General features: G+C 44.4%; 1 long non-coding RNA gene across 1 annotated transcript; it reads left to right on the plus strand.

Moving 5' to 3' along the window:
• The first annotated feature begins 1772 nt into the window (after nt 1–1772).
• LOC118012878 lies at nt 1773–14068 on the plus strand. Its single transcript, XR_004679852.1, has 3 exons — nt 1773–1892; nt 1978–2073; nt 13731–14068. It is a non-coding gene; the product is annotated as an uncharacterized LOC118012878 (long non-coding RNA).
• The last annotated feature ends 286 nt before the right edge of the window (nt 14069–14354 follow it).

Raw genomic sequence — 14354 nt, forward strand, 5'->3', positions numbered from 1 at the left:
GGATGGACGCCACCCAGGATGATGTCCACACAGCACTGCCAGTTCTGTGCATTGAGCCATAAAGAAGGATCTTCTGGGGCTTTATTCTTGCTGACATCCCATATCCCTGGCAGGGTGGATGGAATAAGGGTGAGTCTGGTGAGAAGCTTGTGGTTCATTTTGCCTTCCAAGTGACCATGACCCCAGTGAGGTTTGTAGAATGCACCTAAAAAGTGAAGGGAAGTAGGACAGGGTTTCCATCAGCCTTCAGAACCCCCTGCTTGCTCCTCCTCTCCTCCAGCTCCCCTGGCCCTGTGGGATCAAGCAGGAGGAGGCTCGGGCACAGCCGCAGGTGTCGGTCCCAGGCCTCAGATACAGGCAGTGAAGAGCAGGGGGAGAAAGTGGAGCTGAAGGAGAGAACAAGGAGGTGGTGGGGCAAGGAGGAAGAAAAGATCCTGCGCATGGTTGGGGGGCTTCGAAATTTCCTCGGCGTTCACCGAGTAACGATACCTAGCATCCCCTAAATGCCCCTATGGCTAAGATCTCTGTTAGCCACATGGTGACTCTTCCAGCAGCCCCATGAGGGCAGGTGGGGTTCTCCATGTTTACCCGGAAAGAAACCGTCACTAAGGGAGGTTAAGCCAGTTGCACGAGGTAACAAAACTAAGAAATCTCATCATCCCAGGTATGTCTGACTGCAAAGCTCTCAGCAGCTATAATATACAGCTTTCTGTCTCGCACACTCCTATTTGCATAAGTGCACAGTGCATCTCCATGCCAAGGACGGTTCCTATCTTCCCAACGTCAAGATCCACAGGTTCGGTCCTCAGGACTCCGTGGGAGAAGCCCGTGCCAGCCACAAAGCCCCGCGCGGGGCTGGGAAACGGCCGCGGAGCTCCCCCTGCTGGCCCCGCCGAGAGCACACACAGGACGTTGGGATGGCAACGCGAGCAGCAACGGACGCTTCACAAAGAAAGCAGATCGCGGCAGCCATGCTGGAGACCGCGCTGTGCTTGGGCTATGTCCTCCTTCTGGAGCCCCGGGGAAGGAGGGGAGCAACGCACAACGGCCGTTTCCCAAAGGAATGCTGAGAGGTGTCCCTAAAATGCAAATGATCTTTCAGCTTGAGAAATCTCAAAGGCGGGTAGCTTGTAGTCACATGGCCTGAATTCAAAATACAAAGAAAACACAAGAAACGAGAGCTGATGCTTGACTAAAAGTAAAAGCAATAATAAAAGCCATACAGAGACATACAGCAAATGTTACCAGGTTTGAGCCCTTCCTGCGTGCCAAGCACTGTTCTAAGAGCTCCACGGTTATGATCTCATCAACAGCCATATTGAGATAATATTATTTTTATTAATTTGTTAACCAATTTTTATTAATTTGTTCATTTTTATTAATTAATTATTGTTATCAGCTGTGGAAGATGGGGCGCAGAGATGTAAAGTCATTTGTACGAGGTCACACAGCCAGAAAACAGCAAGAGCCAGGGTAGATACATAAAGCAAAAGCCCTGCGGGAGACAGAGCATATGCTTAAAGAACAAATAACTCCGCCCTCCTGTGTGTGCGCACTAGTAGTATTTCCAGGTACTCGGTCTGTTTATTGCTCCTTCTTATATCCCCGGTAACAAACAAGCAAACAAACAACAAAGCATTTGTGAGTCCCAGAGTTAAGGTGGTTCGTGCCTGGCCACAGGAAAGAGGGAGCCCCACACACTTCCCTCCCGGAAGTGGACATTCTGCCCTGAACCGGAAGTGGACATTCTGCCCTGAACCGGAAGTGGATATTCTGCCCCTGCACCGTGAAGACATTCCCTCGCTCCCTGAGCTGAGCAGCCGGCAGAGACAAAGGGGGCAAGCTCAGGAAGTGTAGGCTCGGCCAACTGCCTTAGTAAATTACCTTTCATGGTGTGTAAAAGGAATTTGGCATTCGAGGGGAGACACGAAAGCAGATTGGCCGAGGTGCAGAGAGACATCTGAATCTTGTCCTCAGTTCTTAGGAGACGCTTCCCGGGCATACTTCCCACTCTCTGCTACAAGATGACAGAGATGACGAGATGACGTTGTGTCTACTCGCTTCACAGGAGAGGTGAGTCAGTTCGGGGGGGCACGGGGCAAAGATGGCGACAGCTGACCTCGGTGTGACTCTTGGTTCTTCCGTAAAATATAAAGCCTGCTGGAGCACAGAACTGAAGAGACTAAAGAGAAATACCCTGGCACCTGGTGTCGATGGCTGGGTGCTCTTGCTTTACAAAGGGTCACTAAAGACACCCCGAACCCCAGATCTCCACCGTAGCTAGAGGGAGGAGTTGATGGGCTGGTGTGGAGGTGGGAACACAGTCTGTGGGAAACGAGTTCAGACCTTAAAACTGGAAACATCCTGGGGATCTTGGCAGGGTTTTAGCTCCTCCATCTGCCTTTAGATGAGGGACTTACAGCTGATCTTCTGACAGTGTCCCCCAGTCTTGTGCAAGGACAGAGCTAAGCTTTTGGCAGCACGCTGGAGCACAGATGCGCCAGGGACGTTCTGTTAACAAAGCACAAAGGGTAGAAGGAAGGAACAAACCATTCTTGTTCGGAGAGAGCTCCATTGTGTTTATCCAGTAGGACAGAAAGCCTCCCCCCTCACCACCACTGTCAAAGGCAGATCCGTCCCACGACCAGAATCGGAGTCCCGCCCCTGGAGCAAGGATCCTGAGGTTTCACCGTCAGGGAGCAAAGCCTGCAGCTCCAGTGAAAACCCAAGTGCTCAGATCTCGCAGCTAGGGGGAGGGCAGGCCAATATCCCACCCACTCAAGAATCACTTCTTTCCACTTGTCTGAGCAGAGTGGGAAGGAGGGCCTCCGGAAACCATCTGGAAGGGAGTTGGCTGGGGCTCCATTGTCACTGATTTATGAAGGCCTTTCAGGGCCAGAATGACACCATCCACCCTCAGCCTACCTCCTGCTAATTTATTTTCTCAGAGCTTTAAATCATGGTGACAGCCCTGCAGGCACTTTGACCAGTCAAGGTTCCCCCGCCCCCATAGTGGGCCCCGCACTGCACTCTACACCCCAACCTGCTCCCAGCCACACTCCCAGCCCCTGCTGCTGTCGGACTCTCTGCTCAGTCAGATAATCAGCAGAGCGGGAACTGACTGAGAAGCTCCTTCCACTGAAAAAAATTACCAAAGTTAAAAAAAAAAAGTATTGACATTATGACTCACCCTTACCTGGTATTAGTGCTAAGCTTCAAAGCAAACACCTGCTACCATCGACAAAATAAATGCTAAATTACTAAGATACCTACGTTCTTTTTCTAAACACAGATTTTACCACACCACCGACATCTTGCTAGGTTAAAGGAGTTTTCCAATTGCCCAAAGCATCTGAATGCCCATTATTTCCACCCCACTTTTATTTTTTTTTTAAGATTTTTATTTATTCATTTGACAGAGAGAGAGAGAGCACAAGCAGGGGGAGCGGCAGGCTGAGGGAGAAGGAAAAGCAGGCCTCCCGCGGAGCAGGGAGCCCGATGTGGGGCTCGATCCCAGGACCCCAGGATCATGACCTGAGCTGAAGGCAGACGCCCAACTGACTGAGCCACCCAGGTGCCCCTCCACCCCACTTTTAGATGCTAGACCAAACCTTTGAAGTCCACTACCTCTTGCAAGTAGATAGATAGATAGATAGATAGATAGATAGATAGATAGATAGATAATAAAAACCACAGCGCACTAGAAAGCCTTAGTATTTTTGAAGGCACCACAGTAGCTTGCTCTACCATATGGTCGCTATAGTAAAACGCACAAAAAACAAAGCAGGCAGAAGCAAAAAGTAGGCAGGAAATGAAAACCAGGCTAGCTAGAAATTAGAGAAAGGCTTTAGGAAGCAATATGACAAGGAAAAGAGAAAGTTGCGGATGATTTTATCTCTGGGATCAGAGCTTCATTCCACCGCAAAAGTTCAGGTGGCCATTCATTCAGTGGTCAGACAGCCTATAAGCATTTATTATGCTCCCACAACATGCTTGTCATTGTGTTGGAATTAGGAGTCATCTCTGAGTTTATCCAGGCTCTTCTAGAGAAAGAAATCCACCTTTATAAAGCGAAATCATCCAGATTGCCGCTGTGGTCTTCCCTGGATGGCTTCTTATGACAGAGGGATTCTGGTTCTGGCACATGGTGGCCAAGGATAGACAGTCATCTGTCACTGTTGACTCACCTCAAGGGCAAAACTCAGGATCCTGTGATCTTGGCTGGGTCACCCTCCTCCTTGCTTTCTGCACAGTGGGCTTTAACATCACTGTTCTCCCCCAAACTCCAAACAGGAAGTGAGGGTTGTGATTTACTTCAAAGGGTACAGGGGGGCCCTCAGACTGCCTGAAGGTGTAAAGCATGCTGTGCAAGGAACACTATTATAAATCCTGGGGCGCTTGGTTGCCCCCAGTGGAGTTTGACTTTGAGTTTTGTTCTAATATGATCAAAGCAGTAGAAGGGGGAGGGCATATAATAAAAAGGGGGTTCTGATTAGCACTATTTGAATATATATTCCAGCTGGGGTAAAACACATCTGAATCATTGACAACCTCAAAGTGCTAACAATTCTATGAACTAGTGGAATTAGTAAGAGACACATCATACCAAGAATGACTAAATGACCAGCTGCAGGTGCCGTGGGAACTTCAGACAACGCAGAGGTCAGAGTGAGCAGGCACAGGCTTGGCCTTCTCGCTGTGGGGACTGGGCCAGCTTTGGAGAGGAAAAGCAAAAGGAAAAGTCACCACAGTCAGTAGGCCCTAAGAGCAAAGATGTGAAGGAACAGAACTAACAGGTTTCTGAGGAAAGCATGACTAACTCAGTAGACAAGGTAAGTTCACTTAAGGGAGAGACGGCCGGTGAGGTCAGATAAAGTTATCAATAATATAGGGGTCATTAGAGATCCGTGAAGGGAAATCAAGATATTGGAATAACTATTTTACAAAGATTCATCTGATATCAAAATATAGAAAGGATAGGAGCATAGAAAGAAGAAAGGCAGAGAAAGGTTCTAGGAAGCTCTTAATGTCACATAGACCCAAAGCCCTGAGGATCTGGAGGCAAGAAGGAGCGGGTGATGCAAGAGACACTCTTCTGTGAGAAAAGGCAAGACTCAGTGTGTGACAATCTGGGTGACTATAGAAGGCAGGAGAAGAAGTAAACATGACACAGATTTTGAGCCCCTGTATTTCCAATGAACATGGTAGGAGTTCCCATCAACCCCGCCCCCCGCCCCCCCCAGTTGCCACTATTGTTGGCTTCCAAATTCTGCCTCCAAATCAGAGCCCGATCTTACAAGGTAGGATCCTCAGAGTTACCAGGCATTCCTGGTCTCTGCCAGAGTTACCAGGAATGCCTGGTAACCCTGAGGCAGAGCTTAGGGGCCACCGGGCCGCTCTGGCGGCTGTTTTCATTGGGATAAATGTCAAGTGTTCTAACAGAGACCAAAAATAATTAGAACTTAAAGTAGACATTGATTTCTCTCTCCTGTAATAGTTCACACACGTGAGAGCCCAAGGCTTATATGGCAACGTGTCTAAGACAAGGTTTTTCCTCTCCATCCTTATAGTGTTGTCCTTGTTGGTGTTCTCCCAGCTGGCTTGCTCCACTTCCTCCATGGTCTACGCAGCAGGATGGAGGAAGGGATAGAAGGAAATCATACTCCTTCCCTTCAAGGGTATGAGCTAGAAGTTGCACAGCCGTTTGGCCAGAACTTAGTATGTCCACACCCAGGGGCAAAGGAATCTAAATGAAAATCTAAAAGAAATGGAGTCTTGATCTTGGACAACTCAAGTGAAAATCCTATTACTGTGAAAGAAGAAATGAATGGATATTGGGAATTCGCCTGCCATTACTCTTACGGAAGCATTTCACCTAAAGCAATAAATCACACCTTTTTTTTTTTTTTAAGTTGGATAGCAGTCTTAATTTTTTTTTTTAAGATTTTATTTATTTATTTGAGAGAGAGAATGAGATAGAGAGAGAGAGCATGAGAGGGGGGAGGCTCAGAGGGAGAAGCAGGCTCCTCGCCAAGCAGGGAGCCCGATGCGGGACTCGATCCCGGGACTCCAGGATCATGACCTGGGCCGACGGCAGTTGCTTAACCAACTGAGCCACCCAGGCACCCCTCACACCTTTTTTGAGCAGTGTGGAAAGAATGGCCCAAGAAAATGATGGTACCATTAACAGAAACAGGAGAAATGAGCAGAAAAACCAGCAAGGGAAGTAAGATGATTAATTCACTGTGGAAAGTTTAATGAACACCCCAAGAAGCATTGGCTTGGGGCCACTGAGAGACCTGGCACTGTAGCTCAGGGGCAAGGACAGGGTTAGAAACCCAGGTGACAGCCATGATGGCAGAGACCAGGAATGCCTTCCAAAGAGACTGAGAGGATGTGCCTTATTCAGGACTATGCAGTGGGCTTCAGTCACAGTGCTGGATGTTCCTAGACAGCCTCCAAAAAGAAACTTAAGTCCTACTCTCCACTGAGATTCCTTGTTCCAAATGGCACTGTGCTTAACCTTGGGAAGAAAAAGTGTCCCTTTTTTTCTATTGAGTCTGTATTTGAACCCTTGATGGACAATGACTTCTCCTTATGAAGTAAGCCAGGACCTTCTTGATGCCAGTCCCTCTTAGCCTGTGTGTGCACATTGGTGGGAGGGAGGGAGCAAAGACAAGAAGGGAAGTGTTGAGAATTTCCAAGGCACTTTCTGTAAGCACAAGCTGCCTTTTTCCTGGTAGTCATTAGCATTTTTGAGCATCCTGAATTTTTCATCCTCTGTTGTTTAGCCATCCATTTTTAAAGTGTTTGCATCAATAAGTAGGATCAGGGGTCAAGTGGGCAGAGTGCCAGTACCTTCACCTAGTGGCAGAGATGGATCTCTGGTCAGTGGGCATGAAGTTGGCTCCAGAATATAAAGTGGGTCCCCTCTTCCAAGCTACTTGGCAAAGTTCTAACTAAACTGGGGAGCCAGTAGTCCAACCATCTAGAAGATAGATGTAAATGTCAAGGGCTGAAGGAACGTGCACAACATGTGGCAAAAAAAGGAGAGAGCGAGTGAGAGAGACAGAATTCCAACCGACAAATCCATGATTCTCAAAATCACAACCGCAAGATCACCATTCTGTCTGATGACATTCTGAGCATCAAAAGATCAAGTTTCATATTGATTTATATTCTATTTCTGTCCTGGAGCAAGATCAGGAATGTCATATAGGGTGTTTAGATCCACCTGGGGTGCAGGGCAAACCAATAGTAAAATGAAGTCGAGGCAGTGCTTAAATGGTTTGGGTTTCTTGCCAACCAGCGAGATATAGTTAGCAGAAAAGGAAGGCAATGCCCATTTTTAATAGCTTTGTGAACTAATGAGGCAAAAATACTAAGGAGGCACCTGATGTCTTTGCCTCCAGCACAGAAGGATACTAAGGTTTACAGAGTGGTTATTACATGTTAGACATTTTACATATGCTATCACGTTTATCATCCCAACAATCCTGAGAGGTGGATTTTGTTATTCCTACTCTACAGGTGGGGAACCCAAAGCTCTGAGACATTAAGTAACTTGCCCAAGGGCACACAGCTAATAAGTTGTATGGTCAGTATATGAGCCCAAGTCAGTCTTTATTTATAGACAGTACATAAAAGGGAGCCAATTAATCATAAAGGGAATATACCCAGAATTTTTTTATTGGAAAGTGTTGCATAAAATCTTGAAAGTAGGGTGTTTGTACAAAATGCAGTGTCTCTAGATTAGAGAGATTAAAAGAACTATGTTAAAACTAAACTAAATGGACAAAGTAAAAATATAAATTATATGTGGTATCACATTAGCTTATTAAAAGAAATGCAAAGCCTTCCAGAATAACTTAATGTTAGAAGTCTGAAAATATCAAAGTCAGTGAGAATTTAAAGCACGTAGAACTCTCATCCACTGCTTGGTTGAAGTATAAATTGGGGATTTTTTTGAAAAGTGTTTAACATTATCTACTAAAGCTAAACATACACCAGCGCCCAGACCCACAATTCCACTCCTGCGTAAATACCCAAGACAAAATAGGTGCATATGCCCTCCAAATATCTGAGCATTTCTAGCAAGTTTATTTGCTATAGCCAACAACTGGAAACAACCCAAATGTCTGCTCATAACAGATGGATATTTCCTGGCTTTAAGGCCTTCCATAGGTCCCTGTTGTCTTACCAATCCAATTTCATTCTCTGTTCCTATTACTTTAAAAGCTCAGAGTTCCAAACAGGCAAGGAAACCTCACTGCACTGGGTCCCCACTGGGTGTGATAGGAAACCACATGAATATGTTGGTGATTCTGGACATGAGGGCAGCCTGGGTCGGAGAATGAGGGGATGAGGATAAGACTTGGGAGGTAGAGACATAATTAACTACCGTGGGAAGGTTTGTGTGTACATTTCAAAGGGTAATAAAACCTGGATCCATTCACTTCTGTTCCAAAGAGCTGTAACAATCCGGAGACACTAATGTTTTGATTTAAAGAAGAAAGCAATCAATTCACAAAAAGGCTTATAAACATGTAAAAATATCCAAGCTCTGGTGCCTGGGTGGCTCAGTTGGTTAAGCAGCTGCCTTCGGCTCGGGTCGTGATCCCGGGGTCCTGGGATCAAGCCCCACGTCGGGCTCCCTGCTCAGTGGAGAGTCTGCTTCTCCCTCTCCCTCTGCCTGCTTCTCTGCCTACTTGTGCTCTCTATCTCTCTGTCAAATAAATAAATAAAATCTTAAAAAAAAAATATATATATATATATATACAAGCTCACCCATACTCAAAAAGAAGAAAAATGCAACCAAATTCACTACCATGTTTTGTTTATCAATTTAGCAGAGTTTTTAATTTTTTTTAATATCAAATGTTGGAAAGGTAGAGGTAAGTTTTCTCACAAACTGGGGACAGAAGGTACTTTGATAATAAGTTATTAAATGTCTTAACTCACACACAACCTTTGTCCCCTTTTAGAATTATAGGAAAAAAATGTGGATCTGTGTAATGATCACAACTCTAAGGGCCTCATCACAGGGTGATTTTTGATAGAAAAGCCTATTAGTCCAATAGTAGAAGGTTGGTTAAATACATTATGGTATATCCACCCATTTTTTGGAATGCTATAGGAACATATTTAATGACACGAAAAATGTTTGCATTATTAAATGTAGGACAAGCTATAAATGTCATGCAAAGTATAAGAATATATGTATATACACATTTATAGAAAAACACTTGAAGTCTGTCTACCAAATCGATGACAATATGGAATATTTAAATTTCCTTCCTTCTGCTTATCTACATGTTCTAAGTTTTCTAAAACAAATTCTCATTACTGCTGGATTAAGAAAAACAATAACCATGGGCGCCTGGGTGGCTCAGTTGGTTAAACGACTGCCTTCGGCTCAGGTCATGATCCTGGAGTCCCTGGATCGAGTCCCGCATGGGGCTCCCTGCTCGGCAGGGGGTCTGCTTCTCCCTCTGACCTTCTTCCCACTCGTGCTCTCTGTCTCTCATTCTCTCTCTCAAATAAATAAATAAAATCTTAAAAAAAAAAAGAAAAAAAAAGAAAAACAATAACCATTATTATATTTAGTAATATAAAGGAGTCAGCTGGGAACTAGATGCAGCCTCGCGGTTCGTAGCAGGACCACTGTCTCATCTACAGCTGCCCCCACCCACTGCCTGGGGGCCAAGAGCCGGCCTTTCCTCCTCCTGCCAGCGGGCTTCTCAGGCCTTGAAACCAACGGGAGCCTCTGCAAGGGTGGAGTGGGCAAGAAGGGAGGGAGCCTCCGATGTTCCTGGGGGCTGGAGGGGGCGTGATCTCACCAATATCTCCTGGCCCCCCAATGCTTTCTATACATACTCGTCGGGTTTCACTATGGGTTACATAGGTATAAGCAAGCTGGCCTCCACCTTACCACAATACACGACATTGTTTCTATTGAGAGTCCATTCCCGGTTCCAAACAACTGACTTATTAGCAACTTTTGGTTCCTAACATACACATAAATTGGGAACTGCGAATTCACTGCTTTCAGTAACTCAGAATGGTTCAGTCACAGGCAGAAATGAGGATGCCTCCAAGAGGAGCTGCTCTCAAAGGCTGTCAGTGGCCGCCTCTTGCTATGGCCCTCAGCAGGGCCCTGTGATAGAAACCCAGAGCCTATAAAGAAGATCCGTGGCTGCATTACAACGCAATCAATGAGTGCTCACTGACCCTTCAGCCCTCTGAGACTAGTAGACATAAGGGCCCATTTACTCTGCCCTAATCACCACCTTGTCAGAGACACTTGAGGCAACAATGAAACTACGTGACCCCACTGGGGCTGTTGTCTCAGGAGGCTCTGTGCATTGACTGGCAAAGCCATCCTCAAGTCAGCTTCGTCACTAGGAGCAGAGGGAACCTAGTTTGAGCTAAACTATGCTGTCAACTCCCACTCATTCTTGCAGAGTTGCAATATTTACCTCCAATTCCTGGATCTCTGAAACCACCCTTCCACCTCCCTCGAGTGGCTCTTACAGGACCACTCACCCACATAAAAACAAAGAAGTTTTTCTTTTTTCCCCAAAGGAGGTAAATATGGAAATGAGATGGACAGCAGTGTGAAAGTGAAAAGGATAGGCGACAAGAGGTCTGTGCAGTGGGGTCCTCTGCCCACTGCAAGTGTTTGGCATGGCCTTGTAAACCAGTCACTTAGATTTTATTTCTCCCAGTGACTGTCAATTGACTGGTCAGTACTTAAGATCTTAATTTCCTTAATTGTCTGATCATGAATAAACCTCTACTGACCTATCACCATCCTAAGAAAACTCCATTTTATCAAAAAAGGGACGGGAAGGGAGTTATTATTTAGCCCCTGAAGAAGGAATCCCTGAGGCCTCCTTTAAGTGTTAACATGTCTCCTACACCTGGTTTAGAATGGCTTTTTGAGATGAGAGCCCAGGTTAAATCAGGGCCCTCAAACAGTCCTCTAGATTAGGGGACCAGCAAACTATGATCCAAGGGCCTTTTTATAAATAAAGTTTTATTGAAACACAAACACCCTCACTGTTATCTATTGTCTAAGGTTGCTTTTGTGCTACAAAGGCAAAGTTGAGTAGTTGCAACAGAGGCCATGTGGCCTGCAAAGTCTAAAATAGTTACTATCTGGCCCTTTGCAGAAAAAGTTTGCCCACCCCTGGTCTAGACAGTGGAGAGTGGCTGGAGCCCATCCTGTTGCCCAGACACGGTCCCCAATAGATACCCCAATACCCACATCACAAAAACAGTCCACTGCTTCTCGAAGAGAAGGGCAGAAAGATTGGGAGGTAGAGAGTTTGGGGGAAAAACAAGTGAGAGAGAGGTAAAGACAATTTAAGACCTCCAGAAAAAGAGAAGGCATCTCAAAAAATATATAAATTCATAAGAATATATAATTAAATGTACAAAATTATGATCCCAATGTAAAGTTTTAGCTAGTGTCTAAGTCGGAGTACGGCTGTTACAGCCAGCAGGCATAATAAAAATTATAATAAGAATATAAACCACCTTGGATTTCTAGAGTGACTTTCTTCTAGCAAGTTCAAAGCACTTCCTTTTCATCTTTCATCTGCCTTCATAACATTTATGAGAATTGTTGTTAGACTCACTTAACAGATGAGAAAATAGATTAAGCTGTAACAAAACTGTATTTAAGGTCTCTTAACTTCAGATGACCATATAACTTTTTGTCTAATAAGCCTTTTTGTGAGTGAATGGGGGTGTGATTAATAATTACATTCAGACAACAGGTATGAACCAGAACTGTCCTAGACACACATTAATTCTCACTTTATTTTTTTTAAGATTTTATTTATTTATTCTTGTGAGAGAGAGAGCATGCACTCATGGGCACACAAGCAGGGGGGAGGAGCAGAAGGAGAAGCAGACTCCCCACTGAGTGGGGAGCCGATGTGGGGCTCAATCCCAGGACCCTGGGATCATGACCTGAGCCAAAGGCAGATGCTTAACCAACTGGCCCACCTAGGCAGCCTTATTCTCACTCTAAAAACTGTATTCCATTGTGCAAGACTGTTGAATCACAGATCTGTACCTCTGAAAAAAATAATACAATATATGTTAAAAAAAAAAAAAAAAGAAGATAGCAGGAGGGGAAGAATGAAGGAGGGCAATCAGAGGGCGAGATGAACCATGAAAGACGATGGACTCTGAAAAACAAACTGAGGGTTCTAGAGGGGCGGGGGATGGGGGGATAGGTTAGCCTGGTGATGGGTATTAAGGAGGGCACGTTCTGCATGGAGCACTGGGTGTTATATGCAAACAATGAATCATGGAACACTACATCAAAACCTAATGATGTAGTGTATGGTGATTAACATAACATAATAATAAAAAAATAAAATAAAAATAAAATAAAATAAAAATTGTATTCCATGGGGTAGCCAGGTGATGGGCATTATTAAGGAGGGCATGTGTTGTGATGAGCCCTGGCTGTTATATGCAACTAATGAATCATGGAACATTACATCAAAAACTAATGATGTACTATATGGTGGCTAACTGACATATTAATAAATAAATACATAAATATATAAATAAATAGATTTAGGGTTCTTTAGTTTTAAAAAAAAAAAAAACTGTATTCCAGAGAGAAACTGGAATGAGAAAACTTCAGTTTATATGATTTTAAGCAAGTCAAATACCACCAAACTTATTTCTTGGGACTTTGGAATGTAGAAGACAGAGAAAAGAAATCTCATGAGCCTAGAATCCTAGGAAGTGGCTTAGCTGCCCAGTTCCAGGCCTGGGACCACAAAGTGATTCACCCATCAGCCTGTCATTTGGACTTCAAAAGCAGGAAGAGTTCTGAAGAGGGAAGGAAGTAAAGGCAGAGAGGCAATACCTGTAGCCAAAGGTGCTCTGAAACCCACAGGTAATCATGATCTCCATGGGGGCCCAGGCCCAAAGCTGAAAGCTTTTATTCTTAGATGAGTGGGTGGAGTGGTGGCAACTGATTCTTCAAATTCTTCTTGTGTGTTGGCTGAGAGAGGAAGGAGAGAGATGTGGGGAGGGGCAAGTGTTACCAACCTTTGTTGGCTGTTCATCTGTGTCCCTTTGTGTCACACAGGAGACGTCCCATACATGTTTGATGAGGGAATGATTGGTTGAAAGAATTTTTCTGAAACAGAGTCACTAGATTCAATATTGGAACAACATTTCCAATATTAGTCATAGACTAAGGCTTTAGAGGGCTTCACAACTTGTATTATGTTCTCCCATTTTAGTCCAGACACCTCTCCCAAGTCCTGTAAAATTTGGATACTAGTAATATGTATACAATTATATTATAGAGTTGATGTGATGATTAAAAGAGTTAATATATGTAAAGTGCTTAGAATAATACCTGCCCCTTAGTAAAAATTATATAAGTGAAAATGATGGTCATGGTGGTACTAATGAAGGTATTGGTAGAGGTAGAAATAGAGGTGGAGGTGGTGGTTGTGCTGGTGGAGGTGATGATGGTGGGAGGGGTGATGGAGAAAGAGGTGGTGATTGAGATGGTAGAGGTGATGATGGTAGTGGTAGTAATGATGGTAACATCCAAGCACCATAGAACAATTTCAAACACTCTAACATACATGCAGTTGGAATCCCAGAAGGAGTAAAAAGATAGAATGGAGCAGAAGTATTATCTGAAGACATAATGCCTGAAAATTTTTTCTATGATGAAAAACCAGATCCAAGAAGTTTAGAGAACCTCAAGCAGGACCAACACAAAGAAAACTACCTGCCACATCAAAGTCACATCACTGAAAACTCAAGATAAAGAGAGAAATCATGAATACAGATGTGAAAAAAATGACTTACATAAGGTAGGAAATAATAATTATAGCTGACTTCTTGACTAAAACCATGGGAGCCAGAAGACAATGCAGATATATCTTTATAGTAGTGAAAGAAAAAAAACCTGTCAACCTAGAATTCTATACCAAGCAAAAATGTCTTTCAAAAATTAAAGCCAAATAAAGATTTTTAACAAACCAAAGCTGAGATGACATATGGCAGGCATACCTGCTCTGCAAAAAAATGTTAAAATTACTCAGGCAGAAGGAAAATGTCAAATGGAATTTGCGATTTCAAAAAGGTGGGAGGGAGGAAAAGAGTGACAGATATGGTAACATGTGGGTCAATATTTAAAAACATCTTGTTCTTTGGGGCACCTGGGTGGCTCAGCCAGTTGAGTGGCTGACTCTTGATTTCTGCTCAGGTCATGATCTTGGGGTCCCGGATCAAGCCCCATGTTGGGCTCCTTGCTCGGCAGGGAGTCCGCTTGAGGATTCTCTCTCCCTCTCCCTCTTCCT

Source organism: Mirounga leonina, unplaced genomic scaffold, assembly GCF_011800145.1.
Source record: "Mirounga leonina isolate KUSES-001 unplaced genomic scaffold, KU_Mleo_1.0 Mir_152, whole genome shotgun sequence".
Taxonomy (NCBI): Eukaryota; Metazoa; Chordata; class Mammalia; order Carnivora; family Phocidae; genus Mirounga; species Mirounga leonina.